The sequence below is a fragment of the Colobus angolensis genome, unplaced genomic scaffold (assembly GCF_000951035.1).
Source record: "Colobus angolensis palliatus isolate OR3802 unplaced genomic scaffold, Cang.pa_1.0 Scaffold27, whole genome shotgun sequence".
NCBI lineage: Eukaryota > Metazoa > Chordata > Mammalia > Primates > Cercopithecidae > Colobus > Colobus angolensis.
This window is the reverse complement of record NW_012115932.1, coordinates 6,535,412-6,557,643: the sequence shown is the minus strand read 5'-3', so window position 1 is coordinate 6,557,643 and position 22,232 is coordinate 6,535,412.

Sequence of the window (22,232 nt, the reverse complement as noted above, 5' to 3'; positions counted from 1 at the left end):
TTATCCTGTTCAATCCCTGAAAATTTATTAGAATGTTTTATTGGTTTATTATGTCTTTCCTTCTTAGAATGTTAACTCCATGGGGATAAGAACTCTCTGCTATGTTCAATAGTCCTCTCCTAGGGCCTAGAGCATTGACTGGTACATGGTTGGTGCTCAGTACATATTTACTGAAAAAAACAGATGTATATTATACATGTATATAATATTCATGCGTGGATAGTATATCTAAAACATATATCTATATATGAACTTGACATATTAATTAACCAGTTAGTCATACACATGCACACATACACAATACTGGTATAATTTCTTAGCTGCTAACAAAAACACATTTTATTAATCATGGAATTTCTCTTATACACAAAGGCATTTGAGCCTCTTCCAAATCTCAAATAAAAAGGGAGTTTAGTAGTCAAAAACATAACCTTGTTTCTTTCATTGAGAGGGACCTGGAGGAAGTGATTTGGATTATCTATTAGCATTTTTTAAGAGGAGTCACAGTGCTCCTCAGCTGTTGTCACTCACTCACACATAGTGCACTATGTGAAGAGCAGCTGAATCATCCTGGAATGACGATGTCTCACGAGGAAAGTGTCAACTATTTAGTCTTCATTCACATGATGGAAAGTGTAGTTAATGGCACTGTTATATTGTCACATTGCCGAACTTCAGAATCAAGTCACTAAAAATATTTTCTCACTTTGGAAGATAGTGAGGATTCTAAAAGCTTACCTTAAAAAAATCTAAAAGATGAGGTCTTTATGACTGTATCTTTTGTCCCTGGGTAGTAATCTTTCCAATTGAAGGGTGTGTCTCAGAGGTGTTTAGCTTAGGAACTTCTTGGCTCCTCAGCCAGGTTATAACACTGTGTGTGCCTCTGAATGAGGAGACTGGTGAAGGTAGGGCATATTCATTATTTTCCTCACTTATACATTCATTCATTACAGAATCTCTACTCCAGTACCTTTTGTAGTTCACGTACTGTTTCAGGCACCCTCTTGGAAGTGAGGGAGAGTAATAATGATGGGTTCAGTACAATGTGGTAGGTGCTAGGACAGTGGTATATACAGAGGCCTCTGAGACAAAGAACAAGGACATCCAAAGGCAGTGGTATCAAGGATGGCTACCTAGAGCTGCAGGTACTTGTGCTGAGTCTTGAGGATGGGTAATATTTACTCATTCCACACATATTTATTGAGTGCCTTCTTCAGAACTAGACTTAACTTTGGACATACTGTGGAGAAACAAAACAGACATAGACACCGCCCTCATGGAAATTCCAGCCTGGGAGGGAGCACAGACAAAAAACAAATAGTCTCCAAGTAAAAATATGTGATAAGTGAGAGAAAAACGCAAAAAGTTGTAAGAGCTTTGCAGCTGGATTTTTATTAATTACTCAGGGTAAACGTTTCTTTGAAGGAATGGCCTTTGAGCTGACATCTTGTTAAGGAGAAGTCAGCTAGGCAAGGACAGATGAGAGCATCCCAAATCACAAGAAGGGAGTTCCCTTTATTTTATTCAAAGAACTTTGGTCTAAAAAATGCAAAAATAAAGAAAATGGGGTTTTACATCATTAACTTTACTGAACATTATGTTAATTTAAAATTTTAGAACTTAGCCAAAAGCACAGATTTGAAAATTAATGCAAAAATAGCCTGAAAAATGCCTTTATTCTTTTTAAAATTTTTCCTCTGTTTTGTTTTTAATTTTTAATTTTTACAGGTAGATAGTAGATGTGTATATTTATAGGGTGTATGAGATATTTTGATACAGGCATGCAATGTGTAATAATAATATCAAGGTAAATGGGGTATCTATCACCTCAAGCATTTATAATTTCTTTGTGTTACAAACATTCCAATTATAGTTTTTTAGTTATTTTAAAATGGATAATAGAGGCCTGGGGCGGTGGCTCACTCCTGTAATACCAGCACTTTGAGAGGCCAAGGCAGGCAGATCACGAGGTCAGGAGATTGAGACCATCCTGGCTGACATGGTGAAACCCCGTCTCTACTAAAAATACAAAAATTTAGCTGAGTGTGGTGGTGGGCGCCTGTAGTCCCAGCTGCTTGAGGCGGAGCTTGCAGTGAGCTGAGATTGTGCCACTGCACTCCAGCCTGGGCGACAGAGCGAGACTCTGTCTCAAAAAAAAAAAAGGGGGGGGAATAATAGATTGCTGTTTACTGTAATCATTCTGTTGTGCTAAATACTAGATCTTTTTCATTCTATTTTTGTATGTTCTATGGTTTTATTTGTTTATTTTTCAATTCTCAAAGTGGAGCAAGGGGTACTTCAGAAATAGTCATCAGAATGTTGTTTGAATTGGTCAATTATGTAGTCACTTTTAATGTTATGACTTTATTGTTACTGGGTTTTTATTTTTTTAATTTTCACATATTAGCTTATATTTGGCCCAATGCAACCACAGAACACTGTAAAATACATACAGACACTACCCACTGTAGAATTACGAACTTTCTAACTTTTCACTCTTTGACAAACTTTTCTATTTAATGCCCTCTAGCCATAATAATTGACTCTTTTCAGATTGTATTCTCCTCTGTCCATCTACATTTTCAGTATATGTCTGTTCTCAGTCAGTATTACAATCATGCAATACAGCAGTTTAATTAGCTCTCTACTTCTGGTTTTCAGTGACGCAAGTGCTTTCTCATGTGTAAAGGGGCAAAGGCTTTCATTTGCTTTGTAATCTAAGAGGGCAATAGACAAATCACAGTTTCTGAATCTATATTCCAATTCTTCTTTGAGGAACTGACATTTAAACTGAACATCAATGGAACTGGCTGTGTGGTAACAAGAGACAGAAGAGCACTCCAAGTGAATAAGGGAGAGACAGACATTTCAGGCAGTGGGACCTGGCATGTACAAAGACTCTGAGAATGGAAGCATTATGACTCATTTAAGGAACCATTGTTAGTTGTGAGGGCTATATTGAAGTGTAAATATAGAGAAAAAAGAAACAGAGGTGTTTCAGTATTTGTTTTATTCAGAGGAAGGAAACGAGAGAAAGGAAAATGAGAAATGATTGATGCTTATAGTGACCATTTGTGGCTTTGACTCTCCAGCATCAGTTCTTGCTCCATCTAGCAATAGTATCCCAGTTTCCACGGGTTCCTCTCTTCCCCTAAGTCCAGCCGGTTTGATGAGAGTTGAATGAACCCCTGGTTCTAAGCTTGCCTACAAATCTGATAATTATATCTCTTTGGCCAAAATGATTGGTTCAGAGTTTGACTTATTACCCAATTAGGGACAATGACCTCAATTCCAGAAACTTTTCCAACACTGTTGGGGAATGGAATCTCTCTTTTAAATAAAATTGGAGCTGGAAGCTTGTAAGGGTGGCATAGCAAAGGCCTAACCGAGAGTAAATCCAATAGGGAGGAATACAGAGATTAAAGACCGTGAGAAAACTGCCAGCACGTAAGATATTGTTTGGCCCTCTAGGCACAATCACGTCCTAAGCTATAGGCATTTCAGTGACATCAGCCAAAACATTTGTTTTTAACATAAAGTAAGGTTGGGTTGGGTTTCTGTTCTTGCAATTAAAGTGTCCTACATAGTGTAAAGTTTAATCGGACAAAGTTTTGTTACCCTAAATCTAAAACATCAACATTTCTGGAGCTCCTCAGATTAATTTCAATAGCACACCACAGTTTTCCATTATCTTAATTTACCAAAGTGACAGCTTGTCATTATGTAGGACTTACCTTTTTAACAAAATTATAATAGGGAAATATTCCATTTATCAACTTTCTAGTTTTTTTTTCCCTAAAACTAGTAACACATTAAGAGCAAATCCATATCCTATATTAAAGTTTTACTTCTATCCAAAAATCAGGCATAGTGAACTGTTTCTTGCTTTTTCTAGAAGGGTCTTACTGGAAAAAAAAATTTCTTCTTAAGCCCTCAGCTGTCCAACAATAGATGTTTTATTTTTAGCATTATCTTTTTTGTTTATTCTACAACAAATGTTATGTCCTTCAACTGATATTCGAGAATGTTAAGCAATTTTTGCATCTTTCTAAAGCCAATAAAGATTTAGCTTCCTCAAATGATTGCCTAGAGCCTATATAATCTCACTTAAATCTTGCAGAATATTTGGTCTACCAATCCAAATAGTTTTGTCAGTACTTTTTTTTTTTTTTACTTTATTGATCTGATAAACTGATTGAAACAGAAACTGAGGTACTGATGTTTGAGGTTTAGTGAGGCAAAGCCTATACTTAGAGTTAATGACATATTTATAGAGATAAAGAGCTGCTGTATTACATTGAAGATTTAAATTTTAAAAATTCCAATGTTAAAAAACAAACATTTTAATATATTCACAATCTCTAATCCAAATACACAAATAATGTTTCCCCTAATTCCACACATAGTTGGAGATATATTAAGGAGCACCCTAGACTCCAATTATACGTGGATATTTTAGAAGCACAATACATCTACTAAGTTTGAGGTAATGAGAGCTGATTTGAGTAGAAGGCATGCTAAAATGGCATGGTGAAAAGGAACACTCAGCCACAAAGACCACCCTGTTGAGAAGATACAGGCTCTTGTTTCTTAAAGAGACATTTGGGCAAATGGTCAAGTAAACAGACTAGAACCAGTCTTTGAAAATGATGAGAAAATTGTGCCTGTTGATGGGAAAAAATGTGAGAGAGATAGAGAATAAGCATAGAGTATTTATTAAGAGACTTGGCTTAGCTGACAGTCAAATGCAAATTAAAATTTGAACCAACAACTTACTAACAGAGTAGTCTTGGTCAAGTGAATTCACTTTTTTAATTGCATTTTAATTTTATTTATTTATTTATTTATTTTTGAGACAGAGTCTTGCTCTGTTGCCCAGGCTGGAGTGCAGTGGCACAATCTCGGCTCACTGCAAGCTCTGCCCTCCAGATTCACTCTGTTCCCCTGCCTCAGCCTCCCAAGTAGCTGGGACTACAGGCACCTGCCACCATGCCCAGCAAATTTTTTGTATTTTCAGTAGAGACGAGGTTTCACCGTGTTAGCCAGGATGGTCTCAATCTCCTCACCTTGTGATCCTCCCGCCTCAGCCTCCCAACGTGTTGGGATTACAGATGTGAGCCACCGCACCTGGCCTGCATCTGGCAATTTAAAATTTTTATGGATACATAATTGTACATATTTAGGGGATGTATGCAATATTTTAATACAAGCACATAATGTTTAATGATCAAATCAGAATAATTAGGAAATCCATCACCTCAAGCATTTATTATTTACTCATTAGGAACATTCCAATTACATTCTTTTAGTTATATAAAAATATATAACATTATTGTTAACTATAGTTGCCTTATTGTGCTACTGAACATTAGATCTTATTTCTTTTATCTAACTGTATTTTTGTACCCATTAGCCAACCCATATTTAATTTCCCTGACCCACTATCCTTCCCAACCTCTGGGAACCATTATTCTACTCTCTACCTCCATGAGATCAACATTTTAGTTTCCACATATGAATGAGACTTGCAGTATTTGTCATTCTGTGCCTAGCTTATTTCATGAAATGACCTCCAGTTCCATCCATGTTGTTATAAATGGTGGAATTTTATTTTGTAATTGCTGAATAATATGCCATTGTCTAAATATACACCACGTTTTCTTTATTCATTCATCTATTGATGGACACTTAGGTTGATTCCATATCCTGGCTATTGTGAATAGTGCTGCAATAAACACGGAGGTGCAGATATTTCTTCAGTATAGTGAGTTCCTTTTTTTGAGGGGGGTGGGTATACAGACAATAGTGGAATTGCTGGATCATATGTTAGTTCTATTGTTAGCTTTTTGAGGGACCTCTAAACTGTTCTCCATAGTGGCTGTAGTAATTTATATTCCCACCAAAATCAACAAAGTTTCTTCTTTCTCTGCCTCCTCATTAGTATCTGTTATTGCCTTTTTTATGCAAGCCATTTTAACTGATATCTCATTTAATTGTATGGTCTTCTGTTCAGCCCTTTATGTGCTTTGGTTCCAGTTCGTGTGTGAACTATCTATGTGACTTTCTATTTCTGTGTCTTATTGACTCAATACCTATTGAATTAAAAATTAAAAATTGTGACTATACCTGAAGGACTTCTTCAAATGGTTCCTGATCCACAGAGTCATTCCTTTTTGTTCTTAACATACAATCTTACCTGAAAATAACCACTCTTCATTCTAAAATTCCATAGAAGATAGTACTTTTTTTATGACAGAAATTATTAATACATCTTAGCTGTATTAAAATTATTATACATGCTTAATGAACATTATTATCTTGAAAGCCACATGAAGGCAGAAAATTTATCAAATTTATTCTGTCTACTATAGGGTATTTTAATTAATATACTGGCACATTTGCTCAGTAAAAAAATAAAATTTTTAGGAATATAATTTTTTTTTAAAGAACTAGGGTCCAGGGTTGGAGTGCAGTGGTACCTGATATCATAACTCACTGCAGCCTTGAATTTCTGTACTCAAGCAATCCTCCTGCCTTAGCCTCCCAAAGAGCTGGGACTACAGAGGTGTGCCACCATGTCTGGAAGGGAATACGATTTTGAGTGAAATCTTTTTATGTTCTATGAATAAGGATTTCTGGTCAACACATCAATATTGACAATTTCTTTAGGAATTGAGCTGTCTTTAGGGTACTTAGATAGTTCAAATGGCTTCATTACATTTTTGTAATACTCTAAAGCATCAGAAAACAGATGCTTAATATTTGTCATTATGAAAGTTAAGAATAGAAAAATGGTTGGTGTAATATCAAATAACTTGCTGGATGGGCCTTCAGTCATAAAAGTCCACTTTTCTCACTAACCTATCTATGGATTCGCACATAGGCTTGCTGTTGATGCCACTTGGACTCGTATCTTAGGTTAAAAAGAAAGAAATTTGAAAGTGACTACATTTTAGTTTAGTTAGAATTAGCTAGATATTTGCAATGTTCCACACATTTTTTTCATATACTAAATTACTACAAAATTGAGGTTACAGAGTTTCAGTTACAGGATATGGTAAAAATATCAACATTTCATGAGATTTAGGAGAAAAGTCTTTAAATAAATTTATAATATTTTACGTAAAACTAAATGCGAAACTGAAAAAATCTAGCAGTTCATGCATCATTACAAAGCTGAATTAATTACTCACATAGGAGAGAAACAACAACACATGATGTATGAGGGTATATGCAATCGCTGCTACAGCCAGAGGGTGCAGTGATTGTTGATCTGGGACTGCTTAGACAATGCTGTCTGTTTCAAGGTCTCCAAATTTTACAAATAAAACCGTCACTCTCCTTCAAACAGGAAATGCGTGACCTTCCACAGTAATTTAGCCTCTCGTGTTTATTCATCTTGAAAATGATAATGTCATAATTAACGTGACTCTTGTGTGAGGCAGTGGATATTTTCTTCCTTGCTTTTGAAGATGTTTTCTATAAAGCAGCGTGAGCTCTTCCAAGAAAGCTGTGGTGTAACGAGCACTTTTTTTTTTTTCTTATTAGAAGTCACAGTGAGAGGCTAGTTAGCTGGAGCACAAGCCATAAAGGACTCAGACATTAGGCTGCAGTCCTATGTGATCAGACACATCTAGTTCTGTAAGTCTTGAACTATTCTCCAACCTCCAAAGCCCTTTTTAAAAGTGATTGTCCACACCTACACGGAACTCATTTTCCACAAAGGTGACAAGAACATACTCTGGGGAAAAATCAGTCCCTTCAATAAATGGTGCTGGGAAAACTGGATATACATATGCAGAAAAATGAAACTAGACCCCATGTTTCACCATATACAAAAATTAAATCAAAATGGATTACAGACTTAAATCTAAGACCTCAAACTATGAAACTACTACAAGAGCACATTGGGGAAAATCTCTAAGACATTGATCTGGGCAAACGTTTCTTGAGCCGTACATCATGAGCACAGGCAACCAAAACAAAAATGGACAAAGACATTAATCAAGTTAAAAGGCTTCTGCACACCAAAGGATACAATCAACAAAGTGAAGAGACAACCCACAGAATGAGAGAAAATATTTGCAAGCTACCCATCTGACAAAAGATTAAGAACCAGAATATATAAGGAGCTCAAACAACTCTACAGGCAAAAAATCTAATGATCCAATCAAAAATAGGCAAAAAATTTGAATAGATGTTTCTCAAACGAATGCAGACAAATGACAAACAGGTATATGAAAAGGGGCTCAACATTACTAATTGTCAGAGTAATGTAATTCAAAACTATAATGAGATATCATCTCAGTCCTGAGACAGGCAATGACAAATGCTGGCAAGGATATGGAGAAAAGGAAACCATTGTATGCTGTTGGTGGCAATGTATTAATAAATTAGTACAACCACTATGGAGAAAAGTTTGGAGGTTCCTAACAAAAACTAAAAATTGAGCTACCATATGATCCAGCAATCCCACTGCTGGGTATATACCTAAAATAAAGGAAATCAGTATATCAAAGAAATTTCTGCACTCCTGTGCTTGTGCAGCACTGTTAGCAATAACTATGATTTAGAAGCAAACTAAGTGTCCATCAACAGATAAATGAATAAAGAAAATGTGCTGCATATAAACAATGAGGTACTGTTTGGCCATAAGAAAAAGAGATCCAGTCGTTTGCAGCAACATGGATGAAACTGGAGATCATTACGTTAAGTGAAATAAGCCAGACACAGGAAGACAACCATCTCATGTTCTCACTTATTTGTGGGATCTAAAAATGAAAACAATTGCACTTATGAACACAGACAGTAGACTGTCCAGATAGAGGCTGGAGAAGGTAGTTGGGGGCTGGAAGGGAGGTACCAATGGGTAATGGGTACAAAATATAGTCAGAATGAAGAAGGCCTACTACTTGATCACACAGGAGAGTGACTATAGTCAATAATGACTTAACTGTACATTTTAAAATAACTTTAAGGGTGTAATTGGATTGTTTGTAACTCAAAGGATAAATGCTTGAGGGGATGGATACCCCATTTTCCACAATGTGTTTATTTCATATTGCATGCCTGTATCAAAACATCTCATGTATCCCGTAATATATATAATCTACTATGTAACCACAAAAATAAATGATAAAATAAATAAATTATTATTATTGCTCAGAAAGAGTGAGAAATGGCAGAAGTTTTTAAAAAGAAATACTATAAGAAAAGTATTTTAATTACCCTCTATTTTGTCTGCCTTAGCTCTTTGTTTTGTCATATTGCAGAGCTATGCTTATAGAAAATCAGTTTTAAATTCATTGCTTACACTTAAAATAATATAAAAACTCAAAACTACAACAAAATATTGACAATGCATTTGACTGAAATTTATTTCCATCTGGGAATTTGAGGCTCTTTATACTATGCCCTTATGGTAGGGCAGGATCTCAGTGGAATATACCTTTTTGTTATTCATACATAAACCTGAATTTTGCTTTTTTAAAAGCAAAATATATTGTATTCACGGATTAAATTTGTGAAGAAAACAGATCTACTTCCACTTGTTAAATTACTGTTCTAAAGAATGGATCATCATAAATAATCTTAGGTTTTATTGTAGACTAGAGCTAATCTAATTGATACTGATAGGGACTATGGTACATTTGTCAAGAGTGACTTTGGGGTCAGCCAGCCTGGGTGTGACTTTCTGTTTTACTTACTTGACACATTATCAAAGCTTCCAATATAATTATTTGCAAGATGAGGGTTAGTGGGTACCTATTGTTTTAGTCAGCACAGCATGCATTCAGCTCCCTTCTAATAACAGCTTCCTGGGCTGCTTTTGGGAGCTAGTCTTCCCTTAGATTCAATGTTTACATTTCAGATGGTGCTGAACCTGCTCTGTGAATTCAGAGACTTAGGCATAGTCAAAGAGTATCAATGAGCAACAGTACTAAGATTTTAGGTAAAATTACTAGAAAATCTAATGATATTGCAAATCTGGAAGGGTGTTTAAACATTTTCAAACAAATGTGCTTCCAACTGAAGTCAGCACAATGGAAAAAATTGCTGGAGAGAATGAGAGAATCAATGAAATATTATGTGGGCACCTGAATCTTGCTCTGCTTGAAGTCAGGTGACTCCTTTATGACTTCAATTTTATAAACAAATGAATACTGTTTATTCCAAAAAAAGGTGTTGAATAATAAAAAGTAAAATTAGAATGTTTATAATCTTGTAGGAATTTTGTGATCATAGAGTATTTGCCATAGTATCCACTATTTGATGAAATTTGTTTGTGTGAACACCTATCTTGGTTAATATAGATCAATGACTGAGTCTTACCAACACTACCTATCTGAAGATTGAGGGAGGCAACCATGATAAACATTTAGAGAATTTCTTCTTAGCAATAACAGGCAACTTTTAGAAGCAGAAAACATAATTTTCAAAAAATTAGGACATATCATTCCATGAAACTTTACTGGAATGCACTTATAGAGCATGTTCCATGTGTCAGATATATATTCTTGTTCCCAAGTATTATTCCTCATCCTAGCTAAAGCCAGACTCTCGCTTTACAATATTAGTGCCAAGACTCTGTAAGACAAATAGCATAAGAATCAAAAGAATAGGAACACATGTAAATAATACATAAAAAACATGGATTACACTAGAACTGGAGACACTCTGAGTCATATCTGGCTAAAGATTTTCACTACTATCTTTGGAAGACATAACAAAAATATAGCTAATTCCACTATTTGAGTACAATCATTCATAATTTTTTATAACCGCCATCATTTCTATAAACTTCTGCATTCAGAATACCTTTTATGATATGCAGATCTTGGCCAAAAGGCGGAGATTCTATCCTACCATTTCATCCAATGTTCTGGTGCCTAGAATGGGCACATCATAGAGAATGTTACCTTTAAAAGCTCAGCCATCTGGAGCTCTTATACATCTGCAGACATATCTGCATGTAGAAAGTGTACAGACTTATCAGCATCTATCCCAACATTCCCATGCAATACTCTTTTAACATGGAGAATTCAACTTCACAAATGGCATTAAAAATTGCATCTTTGAGAGTCTTATAATAGAGCTGTTAACATATTAGCAATCTGTTAGCAGTCTGGACTGTCATGAGCAAGAACCCACGCACAGTATGAGCCATCGTTTATTTTTGGTCACACCAAGAAAGTACAACGTTTATTTTAATAGACTAAGACATAAAAATCCCCAGCAGGTTGAGATGCACCAAATGGGATATTGATAGACGACAAAATGTTGTTGACTCTTTATAAGGACAGAGGACAGACTGGGAGCTTGCAGCTTGTTTTTAACTCTTATAAAAATAGGCAAGCCATTCTCTTGGTCACTCTAGGAAGAAATCTCAATTACTGTGTTAGTTTTCCTCTCAAGTGGTGATTGGTTGATGCCATTATTTACAATCCACAAGGATTGTTTTTCAAAGAGATACTCTGTTGGAAACATGAAACAGTGTACTCTTAGCCAGCTGTACTATTTTTATTCCCCTTTGGGAATAGTGAAGTATGATTCTGCACATACAGTACATGATTATGGCAAGACATTTTAAATGGGAAACTATTGGGCATGAATGTGTAGGTACCAGGGTGAAAATTGGGCAGTGCCTTCAGAACATAATTCATACTACCTATCTCTGGTGGTTGATATACTGAAAAGGAGAAGCTTATAATAATCTTATTATATGTAATGCATGTATACTATGGAGATAACTTTTATGTTTGATTTTTGAATTTGGTCTTTCCCTTGAAGTCAGAAGAGGAAAATTACTGACTTGAAATTCAGAGGCTAAAGAAAAGAAAATAGAAATAGGGCTTTGGTGTGGAACCACAGGCCTGGTGTGCAGTGCACAGACTGTACTTAAATAAGAATTCTGTATTTTGAGTAGTTTTTTTCGAAGCCCCCAAAATGAAGGAATTTCTGCAGGAGAATGGTCAAGACAGGTGGGAAGCAGTTTTAAACATAGTGGCTTCCTCAGTAGAAAGCTGGGAGCAGAGTAAGAGACATCGCTAGAACAATAACATGCTGTGCACGATGAAAACTGCATCAGCAGAGAGATCGCATGATGTTTATGTGGGATGAATCATTTCTCTGTTTTCTTTACACTTAGAGTAGAAGTAGTCACATACTTTTCTTTTTTCCTTCTGAAAAGCTTCTTTTTATCAGAAACTCATAAACCATTGCCCATAACCATACCTGGCTGTTTTCTCAAGAGTGAGCTCTTACTGTCATTCTCTTTGGTTGTTGAAAGTTGGGTGAAGTGACCTGGTTAAGATGAGTTCTGAAGAGACAGGACAGGCAGTGGAAGTATTTCTTCCCTACAATGGTATATTGATGGAGCCCAAGGAAAAGTCCGGTTGCATAGATTATGAGGGCTAGAGTTCAAAAGAGTATACACATCAGTTTGCAAAACAAGTTGCAGGCATTTGGAACTGGAGTACTGAGCTTGGCAATTTCAAGAGTGGGTTGAAAAGGTGAGTTGATGTGGAACTTCTGGCATCCAGACTTTTTCAGGAAGCTGTTGTATGGAAGAGATACATTCACTTAAAAAGTCTGAGGACATTTACTCCATATAACAGTATTAGAAATGCAGTTGTGAGTAAGAAACCACAATACTGGCTCTCATGAGGCTTACAGCCTCATATCAATTTTTATCAGCAGGGTATTGTTTTTCTCAGGAAATGATTTGGCTTTTACATTGTTTTCAATGGATTGTATGTCAGGCTGTGTGTTTGTTTTAAATAAGCCAATGTACAATAATCTGCAGTAAAAAAAAAAATTTGTCTTTTCCCAATTCATCATGAAAATGAAATGTGCTGATCAAACATTTCATCAGGCAATGTATAGATTTTTGGATTATACAAAGTGATTAATTTTCTGGAACTATATTTAATCTTCTGGAGATAAAAAGATGAATGTTTCAATTGGCAGGAATAGCTGCTCATTCATCTCGGTTGTCAACATTTAAAAAAAGAAAGAAAAGAGAAAAGTAAGCAAACAAGCAAGTAAGAAAAGATAAGACTCCATGAAGTACTTTGTGGGAATTTATTTCCTTGCCTTAATGTGGTCAGTAGCCACAGCTTTATTAACCCATGAAAACTGATCCAATGAAACCACACTTTTATGTCTTTGCAATTTTTATTTAACTAGGAATTTCTCTCCACTTTGACATTCCATATCTCTATAGCACTTTTGCTACTTAGATTATCTCTAATGTCTTACTGAGACTTACCTTTTGTAAGTACCTTTTGAGACTACTTAATTTCCAGAGATAAATGATTTTATCATAAGAATATAGTTCAAAGAAATATATATCGATTTTTAAAACACACAAGGAAAAATAATGTTTTAAATAATAAACGTTGACATGTTTTGGATTCGTGTCCCCACCCAAATCTCATGTCAAATTGTAATCCCCAATGTTGGAGGAGGGGCCTTGTGGGAGATGATTTGATCATGGGATCAAATTTCCCCCTTGCTATTATCATGATAGTGAATGAATTCTCATGGGATCTGGTTGTTTAAAAGTGTGTAGCATCTCTCCCTTTGCTCTATTCCTCCCTGGCCATGTGAAGAAGTACCTCCTTCCTTTTCATCTTCTGCCATAATTGTAAGTTTCCTGAGGCCTCCCCAGCCATGCTTCCTGTACAGCCTGTGGAATCATGAGCCAACTAAACCTCTTTTCTTTATAAATTACCCAATCTCAGGTATTTTTTTTTATAGCAGTGTGATAACAGACTAATGCAGCAAATTGGTACCAAAAAGTGGGGCACTGCTATAAAGATACCTAAAAGCATGGAAGCATCTTTGGAATTGGGTAATGGGAAGAGGTTGGAAGAGTATGGAGGGCTCAGAAGGAGACAGGAAGATGACAGAAAGTTTGGAACTTCCTAGAAACTTCTTAAATTATTGTGACCAAACTGATGATTGTGATATGGCCAATGAAGTCCAGACTGAAGAGATCTCAGATGGAGATGTGGAAGTTACTGAGAACTTAAGCAAGGATCATTTTTGTTATGTCTTGGCAAAGAGGTTAGAGGTATTGTGCCCCTGCTCTAGAAATCTATGGAACATTGACCTTGAGAGTGATGATTTAGACCATTTGGTGAAAGAAATTTCTAACCAGCAGAACATTCAAGACATGACCTGGCTGCTTCTAGAAGCTTATGCTCATATTCTTGAGCAAAAAGATGTAGAACTAGAACTTATATTTAAAAGGGAAGCAGAACATAAAAGTTTGAGAAGTTTGCAGCCTGGCCATATGGTGGGAAAGAAAAACCCATTTGGGGGGAGGAATTCAAACTGGCTTCAGAAATTTGCATAAGTAAACGGGAGCCAAATGTTGATAGCCAGGATAATGGGGATAATGCCTTGAAGGCATTTCAGAGACCTACAGGGCAGCTTCTCCCACCGCAGGCCTGGAGGCGCAGGAGGGAAGAATATTTTTGTGGGCCAGGGCCAGTGCCCTCCTGCTTTGTGTGATCTCAGGACATGGCCCCCTGAATTGTAGCTGCTCCAGCTCTACCCATAGCTAAAAGGAGCCAATGTACAGCTCAGGCTGTTGCTTCAGAAGGTGCAATCCATAAGCCTTTGTGGTTTTCACATGGTATTAAATCTGTAGGGGTGCAGAGTGTGCGAGTTGAGGCTTGGGAGCCTGCACCTATATTTCAGAGGATGTATGGAAATGCCTGGATGTCCAGGCAGAAGTCTGCTGCAGTGGTGGAGGCTTCATGGAGAATGTCTACTAGGGCAGTGCCAAGAGGAAATGTGGGGTTGGAGCCCCCACAGAGAGTCTCCACTGGGACACTGCCTGTTGGAGCTGTGAGAAGAGGGCCACCATCCTTCAGAACCCAGAATAGAATGGTAGATCCACTGACAGCTTATACCATGCTTTTGGAAAAGCCTCAGGCATTCAACACTCCATGAAAGCCCATGAAAGCAGCTGCAGGGGCTGTACCCTGCAGAACCATAGAAGCAGAGCTACCCAAGGCCTTGGGAGCCCACCCCTTGGATCAGTGTTGCCTGGATCTGACACATGGAGTCAAAGGAGATTATTTTGGAGCTTTAAGATTTAATGACTGCACTGCTGGATTTTGGACTTGCACAAGGCCTGTCACCACTGCTTTTGGCTAATTTCTTCCCTTTGGAAAGGTAGTATTTACCCAATGCATTTCCCCTCATTGCATCTTGGAAGTAACTAACTTGTTTTTTATTTTATAGACTCATAAGTGGGAGCAACTAACCTTGTCTCAGGTGAGATTTTAGACTGTGGACTTTTGAGTTAATGCTGAAGTGAGTTAAGACTTAAGAGACTATTGTGATTGTCTTTTGCAATGTGAGAAGGACATGAGATTTGGGAGGGGCCAGTGGTGGAATGATATGGTTTGGATTTGTGTGCCCACCCAAATCTCATTTCAAATTGTAATCCCCAGTGATGGAGCAGGGGACTAGTGGGATGTGATTGGATCCTGAGGGCAGACCATCTCCTTGCTGTCCTTGTGATAGTGAGTGAGTTTTCATGACATCTGGTTGTTTAAAAGTGTGTAGCACCTCCCCTTTATCTGTCTTCCTCTGCTCTGGCCATGTGAAGAGGTGCCTCCTTTCTCTTTACCTTCTGCCATGATTGTAAGTTTTCTGAGGCCTCCTCGGCCATGCTTCATGTACAGCCTGTGGAACCATGAGCCAATTAAATATTTTTTCTTTAAAAATTATCCAGACTTAGATTTTTTTTTATCAGTGCAAAAATGGAGTAATACATATGTGTTATTAAGTTCTATGGGATATTTATAATTTCTAGTTTCAGAATTTCAAAACCAATAACTCCCTGTAATACTGAGTCATGCAGCTCATACAAATAGTGAGTTTTAGAAAATAAGAGGGTGGATTTTGCATCTTGTTGCACACCTAATGTTGAAATCATTCCTAAACCTTGTTTTCAATTGGAGAAGCTGATACTAAATCTCTCAAGGTGAAGTCTGTCGCCATGATTGCCCTTGTGTATACAACAGCTTAACTGGCTTTTCTGTTCTTAGGAAGCTAGGAGGGCCACTGTTTCAAAAAGAGCTATGAGGAATAATTTAGCCATACTGTGAGAAATTTAAATTAGCCCAATGGTTTTTGTGAAAAAGAACTTATTTAATCAACTCCTAGAGGACAGAAAATAAAAGTGCCCCATCACTAACAGTCATATCCCTGCCTTTCTTGGTTAAAGCACAGGTGTTAACAAAAGAGTATCCTCTGAGTGTAGGAACCATTCACTTCATTGAACTGGTAATGAGATTCATTATAACTATAGAGAACCATGTATGTGAATATCTTCCCATTCATCAGCTGAATAATCTTAGGTAAATTACTTAATTCTTTGCACATAAGATGCTTCAATTGGAAAATGGGCATAATAATAAAATCTACTTCATAGAGTTGTTATGCACACCTAATGAGTTAATATTATAAAGCACTTGAATACGAGCATCTGAGAAGCACTTTATTGTTTTGGTGCTCTATAAAGAAAATTACAAGGACACTAGAATAAAACAATATAGTGCCTCCATGATTATTTTCACACTGAGTCTTCATGAAATATTAGATTTCCATGCTCAATTCCTTTTTCCTATATGAAAAAATAAGTGGATTAAGCAACTATCTTCAAAGTATATGAGATTCTTCAGAATGTGGTTATTAGTTGTCATGCTGCCTAGGTTCAAACCCTGACTATTATGCACTTGTGCGATCTTAAACAAAAATCTTAAACCACATTATGCTGTATTTCTCTCACTTGTGAAACAATAGTATTTGACACATAAATTATTTTATGAGGATTAATTAACATGATGGATGATAAAGATTTAGCCATTACAGTGCTATTGTAAATTTTCTTTTAGTTTCTTTTACTTTAAGTTGTGGGATACATGTGCTAAAAGTGCAGGTTTGTTACATAGGTATAGATGTGCCATGGTGGTTTGCTGCACCTGTCAACCCATCATCTAAGTTTTAAGCCCCACATGCATTAGGTATTTGTCCTAATGTTCTCCCTCCCATTTCTCCCAACCTCTGACAAGCTCTAGCATGTGATGTTTCCCTCCCTGTGTCCAGGTGTTCTCACTGTTCAGCTTCCACTTATGAGTGACAACATGCAGTGCTTGGTTTTCTGTTCCTGTGATAGTTTCCTGAGAATTATGGTTTCCAGCTTCATCCATGTCCCTGCAAAGGACATGAGCTCATTCTTTTGTATGGCTGCATAATATTCCATGGAGTATATGTGCTACATTTTCTGTATCCAGTCTATCACTGATGGGCATTTTGGTTGGTTCCAAGTCTTTGCTATTGTAAATAGTGCTGCAATAAACATATGCATGCATGTGTGTGTCTTTATAGTAGAATAATTGATAATCTTTGGGTATATACCCAGTAATGGGATTGCAGGGTCAAATGGTATTTCTGGTTCTAGATCTTTGAGAAATCACCACGCTGTCTTCCACAGTGGTTGAACTAATTTATACTCCCACCAACAGTGTATAAGCATTGCTATTTCTCCACATTCTCACCAGCATTTGTTCTTTCCAGACTTTTTAATAATCATCATTCTAACTGGCATGAAATGGTATCTCATTGTGGTTTTGGTTTGCATTTCTCTAATGATCTGTGATTATAAGCTTTTTTTCTTCACTCACTGTTTGATGGACTTTTTTTTTTCTTTTACTTTTTTTAAGTTCCTTGTATAGTCTGGATATTAGACCTTTGTCAGATGGATAGATTGCAAAAAATTTCTCCCATTTGTGGGTTGCCTGTTCACTCTGATGATACTTTCTTTTGCTGAGCAGAAGCTCTTTTGTTTAATTATATCCCATTTATCAATTTTGGCTTTTGTTAGAATTGCTTTTGGTGTTTTAGTCATGAAGTTTTTGCCCATGCCTATGTCCTTAATGGTATTGCCTAGGTTTTCTTCTAGGGTTTTTATGGTTTTTGTTATACGTTTAAGTCTTTAATCCATCTTGGGTTAATTTTCATATAAGTTGTAAGGAAGGGGTTCAGTTTCTGTTTTCTGCATATGGCTAGCCAGTTTTCCCAGCACCATTTATTAAATAGGGAATCCTGTCCCTATTGCTTGTTTTTGTCAGGTTTGTCAAACATCAGATGGTTTTAGATGTGTAATGTTATTTCTGAGACCTCTGTTATGTTCCATTGGTCTATATATCTGTTTTGGTACCAGTACCATGCTGTTTTGGTTACTGTAGCCTTAGTTTGAAGTCAGGTATGCCTCCAGCTTTGTTCTTTTTGCTTAGGATTGTCTTGGATATACACGCTCTTTTTTGGTTCCATATGACATTTAAAGTAGTTTTTTCTAATTCTGTGAAGAAAATCAGTGGCAGCTTGATGGGAATAGCATTTAATCTAAAAATTACTTTGGGCAGTATGGCCATTTTCATGATACTGATTCTTCCTATCCATGAGCATGGAATTTTTTCCATTTGTTTGTGTCCTCTCTTATTTCCTTGAGCAGTGGTTTCTGGTTCTCCTTGAAAAGGTTCTTCATGTCCCTTGTAAGTTGTATTTCTAGGTATTTTATTATCTTTGTAGCAATTGTGAATGGGAGTTCACTCATGATTTGGCCCTCTGCTTGTCTATTATTGGTGTATAAGAATGCTTGTTATTTTTGCACACTGATTCTGTATCCTGAGACTTTGCTGAAATTGTTTATCAGCTTAAGGAGTTTTGCGACTCTGATGATGGGCTTTTCTAAATATACAATCATGTCATCTGCAAATGGAGAGAGTTTGACTTCCTCTTTTCCTATTTGAATACTTTTTATTTCTTTCTCTTTACTGATTGCTATGGCCAAAACTTCCAGCACTATGTTGAATAGGAGTAGTGAGAAAGGGCATTCTTGTCTTGTGCTGGTTTTCAAAGGGAATGGAGAGCATTCCTTTGACAATCCCTTATGACAAATCCATAGCCGATATCATACTGAATGGGCATTCAATATGATGGGCAGTATGATAATGGTTATGGGTTTGTCATAAATAGCTCTTATTATTTTGAGATATATTCCATCAATACCTAGTTTACTGAGAGTTTTTAACATAAAGCAGTGTTGAATTTTATCAAAGGCCTTTTCTGCATCTATTGAGATAATCATGTGGTTTTTATCATTGGTTCTGTTTATGTGATGGATTACATTTACTGATTTGCATATGTTGAACCAGCCTTGCATCCCAGAGATGAAGTTGGCTTGAATATAGTGGATAATCTTTTTCATGTGCTGCTGGATTCTGTTTGCCAGTATTTCATCGAGGATTTTCACATTGAGGTTCATCAGAGATATTGGCCTGAAATTTTCTCTTTGTGTGTGTGTGTCTCTGCCAGGTTTTGGGGTCAGGATGGTGCTGGCCTCATAAAATGAATTAGGGAGGATTCCCTCTTTTTCTATTGTTAGGAATAGTTTCAGAAGGAATGGTACCAGCTCCTTTTTGTACCTCTTGTAGAATTCAACTGTGAATCCTTCTGGTCCTGGGCTTTTTTTTGGTTGGTAGGCTATTAATTACTGCCTCAATTTCAGAACTCGTTATTGGTCTATGCAGAGATTCGACTTCTTCCTGATTTAGTCTTGGGAGGGTGTATGTGTCCAGGAATTTATCCATTTCTTCTAGATTTTCTAGTATATTTGCATAGAGATGTTTATAGTGTTCTTTGATTGTAGTTTGTATTTCTGTGTGATCAGTGGCGATATCCCCTTTATCATTTTTTATTGTGTCTATTTGATTGTTCTCTATTTTCTTCTTTATTAGTCTGACTAGCAATCTATCTATTTTGTTAATCTTTTCAAAGAACCAGCTCCTGGATTCATTGATTTTTTGAAAGGTTTCTCATGTCTCTATCTCCTTCAGTTCTGTGCTGATCTTAGTTATTTTTTGTCTTCTGCTAGCTTTTGAATTTGTTTTTTCTTTCTTCTCTAGTTCTTCTAATTGTGATGTTAGGGTGTTGATTTTAGACCTTTCCTGTTTTCTGATGTGAGCATTTAATGCTATAAATTTCCCTCTTAACACTGCTTTAGCTGTGTCTGATAGATTCTGGTATGTTGTCTCTTTGTTCTCATTGGTTTCAAAGAACTTAAGCCTTAATTTCATTATTTACCCAGTTGTCATTCAGGAGCAAGCTGTTCAGTTTCTATATACTTGTGCAGTTTTGAGTGAGTTTCTTAATTCTGAGTTCTAGTTTGATTGCACTGTGGTCTGAATGTTTGTTCAGACTACATTTTGGTTTGAGGTGGAGAATTCTGTAGATGTCTATTAGTTCTGCTTGGTCCATAGTTGAGTTCAAGTCCTGAATATCCTTGTTGATTTTCTGTCTTGTTGAATTGTCTAATATTGACAGTGGAGTGTTAAAATCTCCCACTGTTTTGTGTGGGAGTCTAAGTCTCTTTGTAGGTCTCTAAGAACTTGCTTTATGCATATGGGTGCTCCTATTGTGTGCACATATATTTAGAATGGTTAGCTCTTTTTGTTGCATTGATCCCTTCACCATTATATGATGCCCTTCTTTGTCCATTTTGATCTTTGTTGGTTTAAAGTCTGTTTTATCAGAGACTAGGATTTCAACCCCTGCTTCTTTTTTTTTTTTTTTTTTTTTTTGCTTTCGATTTGCTTGGTAAATTTTCCTCCATCCCTTTATTTTGAGCCTATGTGTGTCTTTGCATGTGAGATGGGTCTCCTGAATACGCACACCAGTGAGTCTTCACTCTTTATCCAATTTGCCTGTGTGTGTCTTTTAATTGGGGCATTTAACTCATTGACATTTAAGGTTAGTATTGTTATGTGTGAATTTGATCCTGTTATTATGATTCTAGCTGGTTATTTTGCACAATAGTTGATGTAGTTTCTACATAGTGTTGTTGGTCTTCATATTTTGATGTGTTTTTGCACCAAAATTGCAGTGGCTGATACTGGGTTTTCCTTTCCATATTTAGTGCTTCGTTCAGGAGGCAGGTCTGGTGGTGCCAAAATCCCTCAGCATTTGCTAGTCTGTAAAGGATTTTATTTCTTTCACTTATGAAGCTTAGTTTGGCTGGATATAAAATTCTGGGTTGAAAATTCTTTTCTTTAATAATGTTGAATATTGGCCCCTACACTCTTCTAACTTGTAAGGTTTCTGCAGAGAGATCTGCTGTTAGTCTTATGAGATTCCTTTTGCAGGTAACCTGACTTTTCTCTCTGACTGTCCTTAACATTTTTTCCTTCATTCCAACCTTGGAAAATCTGATGATTATGTGTCTTGGAGTTGCTCTTCTTGAGAAGTATCTTAGTGGTGTTTCTGTATTTCTTGAATTTGAATGTTGGCCTATTTTGCTAGGTTGGGAAGTTCTCCTGGATAATATCCTGAAGTGTGTTTTTCAAGTTGGTTCTATACTCCCCATCACTTTCAGGGACCCCAATCAATCATAGGTTTGGTCTTTTCACATAATACCATATTTCTTGGAGGCTTTGTTCATTCCTTTTCATTCCTTTTTCTCTAATCTTGTCTTCATACCTTATTTTAGTAAGTTGATCTTCAATCTCTGATATGCTTTCTTCCACTTGATCAATTTGGCTTGTGTATGTTTCACGAAGTTCTCATCCTGTGTTGTTTTTCAGCTCTATCGGGTCATTTGTGTTCTTCTCTAAACTGATTATTCTAGTTAGCAGTTCTTGCAACCTTTTCTCAAGATTCTTAGCTTCCTTGTATTGGGTTACAACATGCTCCTCTAGCTCTGAGGTGTTTGTTATTACCCACCTTCTGAAGCCTACTTCCGTCAATTCATCAAACTCATTCTCCATCCAGTTTTGTGCCCTTGCTGGAGAGGAGTTGTGATCATTTGGAGGAGAAGAGGCATTCTGGTGTTTGGAATTTTCAACATTTTGGGGCTGTTTTTTCCACAACTTCATGGATTTATCTACCTTTGGTCTTTGAGGCTGATTACCTTTGGATGAGATTTCTGTGTGGGGGTCCTTTTTATTGATGCTGATGTTATTGCTTTCTGTTTGTTAATTTTTCTTCTAACAGTCAGGCCCCTCATTTACAGGTCTGCTGCAGTTTGCTGGAGGTCCACTCCACACCCTATTTGCCTGGGTATCAGCAGCAGAGGCTGCAGAACAGCAAAGATTGATGTCTGCTCCTTCCTCTGGAAACTTTATCCCAGAGGGGCACTGGCCTGATGCCAG